General features: G+C 35.3%; 1 long non-coding RNA gene across 1 annotated transcript; it reads right to left on the reverse strand.

Annotated features, from left to right (window-relative positions):
- Positions 1–366: 366 nt before the first annotated feature.
- LOC126816923 (uncharacterized) lies at positions 367–5,109 on the reverse strand. Its single transcript, XR_007678666.1, has 6 exons — positions 5,081–5,109; positions 4,888–4,965; positions 4,532–4,615; positions 3,951–4,091; positions 3,239–3,284; positions 367–2,785 (listed from the first exon to the last, which is right to left on the reverse strand). It is a non-coding gene; the product is annotated as an uncharacterized LOC126816923 (long non-coding RNA).
- Positions 5,110–14,201: the final 9,092 nt, after the last annotated feature.

The following is a 14,201-nucleotide window of genomic DNA, read 5'->3' on the forward strand; positions in this document are numbered from 1 at the left end:
GTACCACATTCCACAAAATTTTCGACTTAGAATAATTTTGGTATTTTTCTTTTCAGACCTTCCTATATGCCTTTGTTGTACAAGATCCTTTCCTATGTTTATTTATTTCCTCTTGTACAAAATGATAACAAATTTTCAAATAGTAGTATGTCATTATTATTTAATATCCGACATAAAATATTACACATACATACAAAAGGTGGCAAAAATGTACATATTTACTAAGGCTAATCCATGTTTTATTTAATTTAAGGTGTTTTTCTTTTTTGTTTTTTGATATTATGAAAATAGCATTATTACTGCTGAAAATCAAAATGAAACAGTAAATAATAATAATAATATCAATAATAATGTTTCAGGCGCTGAAAATTCAATTGGCTGCTCTATGGGACTTTACAAATGTTATTACATAAGCTAAACAAAATTATCATACAAACTTAGCGCGTTTCATATCATATTTAATTAAAATTAATTCCGAATTATGGTATATACTTGTTTCTTGAAGGTTCATATATGGCCAGATGTTTGTAAATCATAAAGTAGGTATTTTGGCAGAGAGTATAATCACGAGTTACAGTAATCACCAGACGACGTTGCAATATAAGCGTAAATTCGCAATTTTGTGGTATTAAGGTCCAATAAATCCAATATTGTACTAATGACAGTTTTGCAGATGTTGGACACCTGCAGCTCTGCCAAAATATACACCAAGGTTTCTAACACAATCTTTTGGTCGAATTTATTTTCATAGTATTTTCAAAACTAATTACACAACTGTCTGGAAAGATGAATATAAAGTGCATGGTGTCTAAGACATGGTCAATTTGTTTCACCCAATATATTATTTATCTTTTGTCAACCAATTTGATTGTGGTTAGTCTTTGTTTATTAAAAATTGATGTAAAACTGTCATACAACCCACCCTTCACGCTATCTAAATTGATGAATACATATACTAAATCTACAAAATATAACATATATACATGTCCTTGGCTATCATCTTTCTTAGCTTTATTTCCATCTTATTTTTATTTCTTCAAACATATACAGTGTATACAGACAATTCCGTGCTTGGTTTTATCTTCATTTGCTGATCAATTGGTGCTTAAAAGTCAACTTTATTAATTTTTTTCTTTAAATGTCTTTGAACTATATACTATTCAAAAAAAGTAGGGGATATTTGATTTTGGGGGCATAATACTAAAATATGCAAATGACTACGAAAAAAGTCACTATAGAACCTAACAGAAGAAACATTTCCAGTTACATGTGACGCCCAAACGCACCAATAGCTACCGCATGGAATGCAGGTGATGCTTGGGATCATCATGGGGGTCCAACCCAAGATTTGCACGACTCTGACTTTGAATGTTACAGTCATTGTGGCATTGAATTCCAGGGTGGAAACATCAGTTTAATTGTTTTAGTGACCAGAAAACAAATTTTGATATGCGTCGGCTTACCCAAAATGAAAGGTTACGTGCCCTTGGCATGCTACAGATCGGCACAACACAGGCGGTTGTGGCGCGGACGATGAATGTTTCTCAGTCTGTCATAAGCAGGCTATGGTCCAGATACCGTGATACACAATCTGTACAGGACAGACCACGCTCAGGTCGACCAAGGGCGACAACTCAAGCCCAGGATCGATTTATCCGTACCTTGGCCTTGAGAAATCGTGTCATCACAGCAAATCAGATCAGCGCTCGTCTTCAAACAGACACTGGTGTGAGAGTGAGTGGCCAGACGATTCGGAATCGACTGCATAGGGGTCACCTTCGCGCCCGACGTCCTCGCGTGATCCCTTGTTTGAGAGATCATCACATTCAGGCAAGACGTCGTTGGTGTAGGGATCGTCAACACTGGGATAATCGACGCTGGAGCAATGTGATGTTTTCAGATGAGTCAAGGTTCACTGTTGTTTTTTTGGACAGACGTAGGATGGTGTGGCGTCGTCGAAACGAGCGCTTCCAAGACGTTAACGTCATCAGACATGATCGATTTGGGGGTGGTTCTGTTATGGTGTGGTGAGGCATCACTGTTGCTGGAAGAACGGCTTTACATGTTGTTGCAGGGCGTGTTACAGGCCAGTACTACCGGGACAACATCTTGGCAGTCCATGTTGTGCCGTTCGCACGACGTCATGGCCGCCGTTTCATCTTCCAGGATGACAACGCAAGATGTCACAGGGCCAGGATCGTTACAGGTTACCTCCAACAACAGAACATCACCACATTACCTTGGCCAGCACTGAGTCCCGACCTCTCCCCCATCGAGCATGTCTGGGACATGCTTGGACAGAGGTTACGTCAACGTCAACAACGTCCTGCCAATGTCCAAGAACTTGCTGCTGCGTTGCAACAGGAATGGGACAATCTGGACCAAAATGACCTTAGACGTCTCATTAGGAGTATGACACGTCGGATCAATGCTTGTTTGGCAAACAGAGGAGGATTTACCCGTTACTGACTTGGTTGTGATGCTGTGGTAACTTTGCTGTTTGACCCCGGGTATCATTTTACCCTTATAATGGTCAGTCTGTGCCTTACTTAGTCTAACGATCATTTGGAATAAATCGATGAATGTGAACTTCATTTCATTCTGTCATTTGTTTCTTCGTCAGTTTCATTAGGTGACTTTAATAACACTTAAAAATCAAATATCCCCTACTTTTTTTGAATAGTATATAACATATGTACAAATTTCGTGCTTGGGTGCTTCGTTTCTTTTTTATTTATTTCTTTGAATGCCTTGACCGCAGTCGCATTTTCATGGGTGTAATTTTCTAAAATAAATATGAAAGCAATAGTAAATGTACTACACAATAAATAAAATAACACAATGTTTATGATTTGTTATTTTTAGAGAAAGACTGAGAGAGACTCAACACAATCTAGGTCTTTTCTGGACTACATACATAAACGTACAAGGTACCTTCAAAGAAAAACACACAATGTAGGCAGTCTCTATATCACGTTCAATATATAAATAGAAACTATATACTCTATAAATATTTTTTTTACATTTTTTCTTGCTGTTTCCTTAATTTTGTGTACCGTGTCTCGAACACCTAAAACGATTATACCACCATCATTAATGTAGAAGGTCAGAAAGGAAAACAATATTTAGTTCTTGGACATACATACAATGTTACGTCTTTGACCCTATTCATATTATATTTATCTTTTCTGTTGTTTAATAAGTTTTAAAATGCCATAAAGTTATCAAATCATGTTACCTTTATTTCCATTCTCCACCGCACGTACCTGCAATGCTTCCAAAATCTGCAAAAAGAAGAGAGAGAGAGAAATGGGGTTTAACGTCCACTCGACACAAACTAGGTCATTTCGGGACTAACATATGGTTTAATTTTATTTCAATATTTCGCTTGCGCGTAGGGGTCTTTAGCAGTGGGAGGAAACCGGAGGACCCGGAGAAAACCCACGAGGTTGGACTGCAAAAAGAAGTATGATATTATTATGCCTATATTAAATGCTAGAGAAAGACTTGGAAACACCGAAAATATAGCGCACTATTCTTTAACCATGCATTATGCCAAGGTCTTGCTTTGTTATTATATATATTAATTGGATTTTAATTAACTTTACCAGACTATAATGAACTCTCGATGTCACCGTTAGCCTGCGCTATTTACTGGATTTGAATACATTTTGTGATGGATAATTTAACGTAAAAATGGATAATCTAGACTTGATTATCATACCAACTTTAGTAATGACGACCGAGTGAAGTAATTTGACTAAAATTGTCAGCTCTTTATCTTGATTGTGTTTGTTTGATATGGGTGCTACTTATCATTTGTATAAAAGTTCTGTATAGTTCTTTGAAAATACAGATTGTGATGTTTTTTTGTAAATATTCGGTTAAACATACCATATCGATAATAATCAATAACTACACTTTAAAAAAAGGAAAAGTGTTACTGATACCTGTTCGTGAATAATTGGTGGTATTTCCTCTACATCTACCCCACGAATATGCCCATCATCTGTGGTGGTGTGTACATTATCATCTACCCCATGAATATGCCCATCATCTGTGGTGGTGTGTAGATTATCTGGTGTGTGTTGCTGTAAATACATTACACATTTTTAAACATACATTATGCAAGAGCTTAATCTGGCTATTGAAGGTCTTTCTTTAGGTCTGAAATACATCTAACTTATTATTTGTACATTAATTATCCGGACCACAATCAACTCCCGATGTCATCGCTAGCCTACGAAATTTAGCGGATTTGAATACATTTTGTGAATGATACTTAAAAAATGAATAATAGGGCTTTTTAAGGTACCGATTTTAATAATGATGAGAGAATTTAATTCCGGAACGTTCAATGGAGTATCCCCTTAATGTTTGAGATGCATTTACAATTAAGCGGTATGAATTATTGTTTGCACTATTGGATCATATACATTAGCTGTATAACATAAGTAAGATCGGGGTTCATCATCATATTATAACAATGTTTGACAGTATTTACTCAAATTATACGAGTAAGCGTATTTACCTCCGTGTCTGAACACGAACAGTCGCTGCTGCTGTTGTTGCTGCTGCTGCTGATGTCTGTGCGCTCAAATTGTGAAGGCATTGTCTGTAAAATCATATTAGAAATATACTATTGTTGTACTGTGTTAAATAATTTTCAGGTGCATTTACAATTAAGCGTCAGTGTGCTTCAGAAATGAATTATCATCGACACTGTACGTTATCATACTTTAGCAATAATAATATAATATAATCTTATGCTTGACACCAAATTTAAAAAATGAATCTGTCAAACACTCTAGCTTTTATCGCGATCAGAAGCCAATTGCTGATGTACAGACTACGCCCAAACTGAAATTATATGAGTAAGGTGTTTACCTCTGTGTCTGAACTTGAGATTGAGCATTCACTGCTGCTGCTGCTGCTTCTGCTGTGTTCAACGTATGTAGGCGCTACCTGTAAAAATATACAAGGGTATTATTAATATATCCCCTTTTTGCACAAATCTGTCTTTCGTTTCATGGTTGTCGTTTTATTTAAATTGAAAAAAAATTATAACCTATTTACTTACAAATTGATCTGTAGCATTCATTTCGATATCATTCTCCTGTAAGAAATATTATACTAATGTGATTTTTGGTAAATAAAAAAAACCTCTTTAAATTGTGTGTACTAGAAGCTAGTAGATGACCACAATATTTGATACGCTCTTGTCAATTCCTGCATACGATCTACAGGTTAAAGGTTGGATGATTGTGTAAGGTGCACAACGACAAAATAATTAATGTGCTCACTGAAAGCTTATCTGTATTTCCATAAGCCCAAAAACTGAAATATATAAATAATGCACATATAAGTTGCTATAGACAGCGATTTCGTGACTGTAATTTCGAGGAGTGGGTCAGATTGCCCCAAATCATGAGTGGACGGTTGCATGCCACGACAATTTGCTGAATGTCTGAGGATTGGTGGAGTAATTACTCATTATTAAGACAAAAAACAAAAACGTCCATTTTCAGATAAGCAGCCCATATGAACTGTTTATGTTCATGTGTAGGCAATGGGCCTGTTAACATACACTGGTTACCTCTAATAAAAACAGCAGTGCATTTCCGCAGTTTTGTATTGTTTCTGGATATCCCCTACTTTTTTTGAAAAGTATATATAATTATTATTCTTTATTGTTACCAAGTAACCTCTAGTATAGAGAAGAGGTTGTAGAAGAAGGGAGTTGACCACAGGTAGACAGGAGGACATATTAATTTACCTAGTCTGTGGGTCATTATTGTATATATATATTATTATTGTTGTGTGTTGCCAAATATATAGAAGTATACAAAGAAGAAGTAAGCTGTTCAATATTTGCATGTTCAATCTTAAACCCCCAACTAGGTTGAACATACAATCCATCGTCCGAGGTTGGACTGATAAGCAGGTCCATTAAACCCCGCATGATATTACTTTGGAGATGGCAATAAGTGAATCAAAGACTGCCTCCAATGGCAATAAATGCTTTCACGACATAACATACTGATCATGATTCAAGAGAACATATAATACCCAAAAGGGCATGTTCGTTTTACAGAATAAAATCTTAAGTTACCTCTGTCGACATCATTTAAAAGAGTCGCCGGCAAACAGTCTCGTCTAATCAAAAGGGCTGAACAACAATGGTTTCTGGGGTTACCAAACCATCCTTGACTTCGGACCATATTGTCACTTCCCAGGGACATTATCTCTTGGCATATGTTGTCAACCTGTTTTTTACATAACTCACTATCATCACCATCGGTTATAAGATTTATGAGTGGTTTAACCCGAATAGCAATAACAGTGGTTGTTGAGTTACCAGTTGTTGATGATAATTTCTTTGTAGTCATTTTCGGGTTGATGATATTTTCTACCTATTGTAAAGTTAAAAGGGTGTTATGTAAGCGTAGATAAAGGGCTGGCATAATAGTTAAATAATAGATAACGTAAAGAGATTATGCTGAATTTCAAAAACCATGTAGCCTCGATTATCATTGCTCCTGTTGTTACGATAATAAACAAGGTCTCGATCAGCCATTTTTACTTTTAATCATGAACAGTCATTGCATCACAGATCTGATTCAAATATGTTTAACATCGTACCCAACATATAGCATCGAGAGTTGGTTATGGTTGTGTGATGTTAATAAATGTCTAATTAATAGTTTATATAACATTTAAGGACAAAACATGACATGCAAAAGGAAGAGTTAGCTCTTGCTTAATGTATGTTTAAAATGTATTCATAATTTTATAGATTCAAAAGAAATCACAGAAACCTTTCCTAATGTTTAACACAAAGTCTGTAATTTTAGAAAAAGTAATCATACCTTGTCCTTTGGTAACTCTAATGCGTGCTTTAATGACGCCACAAACGAGCTTTCTGCCAATCCTAGTGACGTATTCTGGTATACTAGGGCACCATGCGGTATGATGAATTTAGTCATGTGCTCTAGTGATGTATCCATTGGGATATCCAATTCTACAGCTTCAATGAACTGTAATTGAAATAAAACATTATAAATATGTACTGATACTGTGAATAAATAATCATAAATCAAAAATATAGTACGATAAATAGTTACATCTGTTGGTGTAATAACTATATAAATAATTACCATATCCGTCAAAACAAGCAAACAGCCATAATTTCCTGCCAAACGGTCAGCTATGTCCTTTGGGAGGGATCCCAATGACTCAAGCAGTCTGGGTTTGATTGCTTGAAATCGTAGCCAACCTTCCTTCTGGATCAAATCGCCCAACGCTATTAAGGAACCTAAAATATAAGATCATGCTTTGTTATGTATACACATTAAGTATATACCTGGTGTTAGTCCATTATCAAATCAAACACTTTGATATATGACAATATTGTTGGTATTATGACCCTTTTGGATAGATTTAAATAAAGTTGACCACTTTAAACACATTAATGCATGGCTGATTGTGACTTACCAACAGAACCAATGGCCTTATTCATTCTCGAATTTAAAGCTCCACCATTGATGTTCTGTTGACTGGCTGTGGTTGGCAGGATTGTTAAGCGTGAAATCTCTCTAAGTCTACAATTTATAAATTTTATTTAACATTCAGTCATATTAATACAATATTGATTCCTGTACATACGGATAACATTTATTCACGGTATTTTGTACAATAGAATGAGAAGGGGAAACAATATATTTAATAGAAACAGTGTATCTCAATCTCACATATGGTGCCTTTGAATACTGCATGATGTCAACGTTCTCTCTTCCTATATATATTTTACAACTGAACACCACAATAGATCACCTAACTTCATAACAAATAAAATGGTAAAGCATACCCGTGTTCTTTCTTCAGTTCTGTCATTAGAAAAGGATTTGCCGTCACCAGTGGACAAGTCTGTGGATATCGACTTTTCTTGCAATTAGATAATATCCCCTTCTCGTATGTCTGTAAAATACGAAATGTGCAATACAAATTAGACACTTAAATAAAAGGTAGTAGCCAATACGGTATATATCACACTATGGAAACAGAATTATGATCAAAATCTGTGATAACCCTCGATATCTAGTGGTTGCAACACTAGCAACAGGAAAGGCATGACAGCATGGTTGTAATTGTTTCATTTTCATATCAATTACTATGTTATACACTGGATGAGGAATATATTTCTTATGTCTTCTTTCTGATTCCATAAAATGGTGGTTTTGCTTACGTGTTTACAATCTGATATTTAACTAACCTTCATTATAAGCTCTTTAATCTCTGAACTGTGTCCTGGATAGTTGTAGACAAAGGCTAAAGTTTCGGACAGCAGTTCATCAATTTTTGCATCTGTAATCGTCTTGAAAATAGCTGTTTTGTGTAAATGTAGGAGACTGAGCCCAATCTTTGATAACAACGACTTCCCGGTGTTGATCCCACCTACCAAGACTGTCATCGGGCACCTACTGAATGTTTCTAATATTCTTTCATAATGAATTGCCATCAACATAGAGCCTACAAGTCATATATTCATATATTGTCATAGTCATAGTATTTAAAATGTTTATCCAGAGTTATAAAAATCGTTTTTAGACATTTGAATATAAAATTGAATATATAAATCCACAACGTTCTAAAATAATTCGAGTTGGATTAACCGACAATTGAAATATCCCATTCCATTATATTAAAGATTAACGTAATATACTTAAACATGAACCCACCTGCAACAAACAATGAAGTGAAATAGGTAGTATTGTCTAAGATACACCTCAACTCTACAAACATTTTCCTAGCTGCGTTTCGCTTCGTCTGAAAATCATTTTCTACCATTGCTTTACTATCTACAAATTCTGGTAGGACGATAAAGGTTCTTTCGTTTCTTGGTAAAATGATCCCCTTACTTGTCACCTATGTGCTGAAGCCCATGATGTAGGTTCCATCGGTCCAACCAAGTCTACTTACAGCATGTACATGAATAGGTCCAAGCAACTCTACATCGTGCGAGCTATAATAAAATTAGCAAAAATAGACATCAGAAAGAGCACTACAACGTATCAAAACAGTTGCGTCTTCTTGTTGAATATAAACCTAATATGACAACCAAGATTCTGCGCTAATGATAATGGATGGGAATATATATCTAAAATATTGATATAGTACGCATCATATGATACATCAAGTGTTACCATGATATGGATTACCAGGTTGTGACCTACATGATTTAAAATTTGTTCTCACCTCTTAAACAACTGGATCTGTTCATCTAGGAATTGTTTAAGTTCACTAGAATTGTTGAAATTTGTTAGCAGTGGGTCCATATTTGGGATGCCAGCGGCAAGTGCATTCCGCAGTCTGTCCTGGTTTGTAGTCTCACAAGCCGGAATATAGCAGCACCTATTTGATGTAGAAAAAGTTTTAACATCAGTTTATAAATTCTGCCATTTGAAATCCGGGACTGTAAAAAATGAAATCCCTCGCAAATAGCGGTAGATGAAAAAGAGTGTGTTGAACATAATTGATATGTAAAAGAGTCGGTGAATTTTTAGGAACATGTTTTGACATAATTTCATCGATAATAATGACACTATTAGGCCTGATGCAATAAACGATCTATCACGTCTATTTGGTACTACACTTAGATGTTAAAAAATCAAAAGTTACTGATACGAATCACGAAAATGGCACTTACCCTGATCCACCGGCAGGATCTGAATGTACAACTCTCATAATAAAACCACTGTAATTATCAGTTGAACTTTTGGATCGGATGATTCTATCTATTTTAAGAATAAAATTCATACACCAAGTATAATTTACTTCTTTCTGTCCCTTTGCAGTTTTCCTTCCCATCTGTATTCTACCATCTTTTTGCCGGAAAACAACATTGGAAGGCATCTATAAGAAATAAGATACATTAAGTAACCACTTAAGCTGTTTATCTGTGTTAAACAGTATTAAATTCTGTTGATCTTTGTATGCTTATTGTTCCAGCTGTGAAAGGAACTTAATAATATTTTCAATTGCACTGGTAAATAGTACAGTATTTTAGATACACTCTTATTATTTTATGGATAATCTTAAATTAGTTTCAAAATTAATAGGTAGTTAATGAGTTGGTTGTCTTTGTGACTGATAATTTACCATGTTCACAACTGCAGTAAAATTAATCAGTACTAATTTAATAATAATGGGCCAGTATTCACATGTCAAATTCTATATTTAGTCCATTGTTGCGTTGATTTTTATCTGAATAAAAATTCGCATAATAGTTATAAGTCTTCTCTGATATCTGCTTTGGGCATGTAATTTTATTATTTATCATCATTCTTTTTCATGATGTTTATAGAAATATCAGCTCGATTAAGATTTAACGTACCTTATATCTGTGATCCTTGAATTCTTTACCAACACTTAACCGCTTCTATTACTAAGGTATATACGCCTGTTTCCACGCTAGATAATATTGTAGAAGTGAGAATGGCTGAATGTTTATTTGCCATTTTATCCTTGTTTGTTTGACATTTCTCCTTTATAAACTTATATAATAGAAATATATATGCACTTTGTAAATATGTGTAAATATTGTTACTCTGTAGTTGCTAGCTAGTAAGAGGGACATGTTGTAAATTAGAGCTCATGTACTAAATTTGTTACATAAAAAATAAAGTTAATATTATTATATTATTATTATTATTATTATTACTATAAACAATTTTGTGGAATGTGGTACTACACAGGCACATAGGGAGGTATGAGAAGAAAATTTTGAAAAAATTGATTTTTTTTCTAAGTCCAATATCTTGTGGAATTCTTGTGGTGAAAAACGCCACAGACCAAAAACACTCTATCAAAATTATTCGAAGTCGAAAATTTTGTGGAATGTAGTACCACACAGGCACATAGGGGTGTCTGAGAAGAAATTTTTGAAAAAATTGATTTTTTTTCTAAGTCCAATATCTTGTGGAACTCTTGTTGTGAAAAACACCACAGACCCAAAACACTCTATCAAAATTATTCTAAGTCGAAAATTTTGTGGAATGTGGTACCACACAGGCACATAGGGAGGTATGAGAAGAAATTTTTGAAAAAATTGATTTTTTTTTTCAAAATCTTGTGGAACTCTTGTGAAAAACACCACAGACCAAAAACACTCTATCAAAATTATTCTAAGTCGAAAATCTTGTGGAATGTAGTACCACACAGGCACAGAGGGGTGTCTGAGAAGAAATTTTTGAAAAAAATTGATATTTTTTCTAAGTCCAATATCTTGTGGAACTCTTGTGGTGAAAAACACCACAGTCCCAAAACACACTATCAAAATTATTCTAAGTCGAAAATCTTGTGGAATGTAGTACCACACAGGCACAGAGGGAGGTCTGAGAAGAAATTTTTGGAAAAATTGATATATTTCTAAGTTTAAAATATCTTGTGGAACTCTTGTGGTGAAAACCACCACAGACCCAAAACACTCTATCAAAATTATTCTAAGTCGAAAATCTTGTGGAATGTAGTACCACACAGGCACAGAGAGGTGTCTGAGAAGAAATTTTTGAAAAAATTGATATTTTTTCTAAGTCCAATATTTTGTGGAACTCTTGTGGTAAAAAACACCACAGATCCAAAACACTCTATCAAAATTATACTAAGTCGAAAATATTGTGGAATGTAGTACCACACAGGCACAGATGGGTGTCTGTGGAACTCTTGTGGTGAAAAACACCACAGACCCAAAACACTCTATCAAAAAAAGTCGAAAATCTTGTGGAATGTAGTACCGTACAGCTTGGGATATTGCGGATGCGATAACGGCCTAATTGAGATGCCATGTCGTTCTCATTTTTTCTTCAAAATTTGAAAAATTACTAAAATTGTTATTTCTTAGAATGTTGAGTTTTCGATTACATATTTGGATTGCATGCGTCTGTCCGATTCTACCAATCTAAGATTATCATGTTGTGAATTGTTCAATTATATTTTTCACTTTCCTTCTATCGCAATGCGCATGCAAAGAACGTGTCAATATCTGAATTCTGCAAATGTGTGTATTTATTTAGGGGGTGGGGGAGTGGCGGGAATAGTCTTTTGTCATGCATCTGGCGACCGTGTGACGCTGTGGCTAGGGTGAAAGACTTCAGTCTTGCAAGCAAGTGTAGTGATGATTGTTTTTACCAAAAAAAAAAAAAAAAATCATCCAACACGTTGACCGTCTTATTTTCCACTTGAGCATATCTCAGAAACTACTTGGCGGATCTGTACGATATCTTTGGTTTTACAGGAAAGTCAGCATGGCTTAGAGATTAAAGCTATTTCGAACATTCTGTGGCAATGCGAAATGTCCGAAATCGCCGAAGTTGTCGTTTTTTTAAATGTCGTCATAATATTTACAATAATCGACAGGGCGAATAGCTATGGTACTTCAGATTTTTGATTTTCGACGAATCTTCGCTTAGGGCCATACTATATACCGTAAAACACCGGAAAACTACCGGAAAACACCGGAAAACAACCGGAAAACACCATTTTATACTGAATACCAGAAAACACAGGAAAAACACTAAGTACCGGAAAACATCTAAAATACCGGAAAACACCCTAAATAGGTAACCCGGAGTCTGGTCCTCTGTGTGCGGTTTTGGACCAAGTGAGCGCCGATGAAGGAAGGTCAAGGTCAAATAGTCCCCCCACCCACCCCCCAAAAAAAATTCCCTTTTTTTTTTTCTCTAAAATTTTTTTGACGAAAAAAAATTTATGTCAGAAAAAAAAAAAAAATCGAATTTTTCCGTAAAATTGGTTTTACAAAAAAACTACGGAATTTTCTGTCAGAAAAAAAAAAAATTCGAATTTTTCCGTAAAATTGGTTTTACAAAAAAATTACGGAAGCGTATTGGGGTCATGCAAAATTTTGTAGAAGGTCTCGAGATCCTGCGATCCTGTGATACTTTCTTGAAATCCCGTGATCACCTGGTAATTTTCTCGAGATCTCAATTTAATGTTCTCGAAATCCCCTGATAATTTTCCCTGTGTAAATTTTCTCAAGAATTCGAGTTAATGTTCTCGAGATATTGACATCCTGTGTAAATTTTCTCGAGAATTCGAGTTAATGTTCTCGAGATATTGACATCCTGTGTAAATTTTCTCGAGATCCCGAGTTAATATGAAACCTTAAATGGACCTATTTAGTGTCTCCACGTTGTGAAACAACCATTGGCCCAATACTTCGCACCAAATTTGATATAAAAAAAAAATACTCTAACATTTGTTACAAAGGAAAACTGCTAACTAATGAAAGAATAAACGGAAAATCGATAGGGTACCCATGATTTACACTAAATTTGAAATATGATTAAAATCGATAGGGGTCATCGTCTTATGGCCAAAATACTTCACACCAAATATGAAATTCAAAACCCTACCACGTTAGCTTTGTCATTTTTTGCAGGGTTTTCAGACCATATTTTGTTTTAGAAGAAAGCTAGACACAGCGTTTATTGTCTTGTGGCATAAATGCTTCGGAGCAGATTTTAAATCAAAAATCTTGAAAAACTCTGGGCTCTAACCCGTTCACAAGGTTTACCGGAAAATAGGAATAACGCCATAACGAAAAGCCAGGGAGCGCTGCAAATCAATATGGTTCATTGTTCGGCCGAAAATAAATAGGGTTCCTCTGCTTATGACACTAATGATTCAAAAGAAATTTGAACGATAGCCACGCAACGTTTGGTGATACGCCCACGCAGCATCTATGCCTCAACAGCAGATTATTCGAAAGGAAAACTTGGTTGTTTAATAAATTGAATAAGGATCTAGCATTCATCAAGAAATCTAATCTCTATCGTGTTCACGTGCTTGTTATATCTCTGAGACAGAAAACCTTATATTGCTGAAAAATAAGGTTTTCAAAGAATGGAGAGTATAACTCCTGAACGGAAGATGGCTAACCATTGAATATCAATAAAGTTCATGACCCCAAAGCTTTCAGGGAGCGGGCGGGGAAGGGGGTATATTAAAGAACAGAAGGTCACAGAATGCTGAATATCGATAGGGTTCGTCCTGTCATCGTCACATATTTGAAAGAAATACGGACAAAGAGGGTAACTCTCGAACAGAAGTTTGCGTAGTACTGAAAATCGAAAGGTCCTAGTGCTTCCCACCACATTTGAAAAACAAAATCAGTTCAAAACTGT

This window comes from Patella vulgata, chromosome 3 (genome assembly GCF_932274485.2).
Source record: "Patella vulgata chromosome 3, xgPatVulg1.2, whole genome shotgun sequence".
Taxonomy (NCBI): Eukaryota; Metazoa; Mollusca; class Gastropoda; family Patellidae; genus Patella; species Patella vulgata.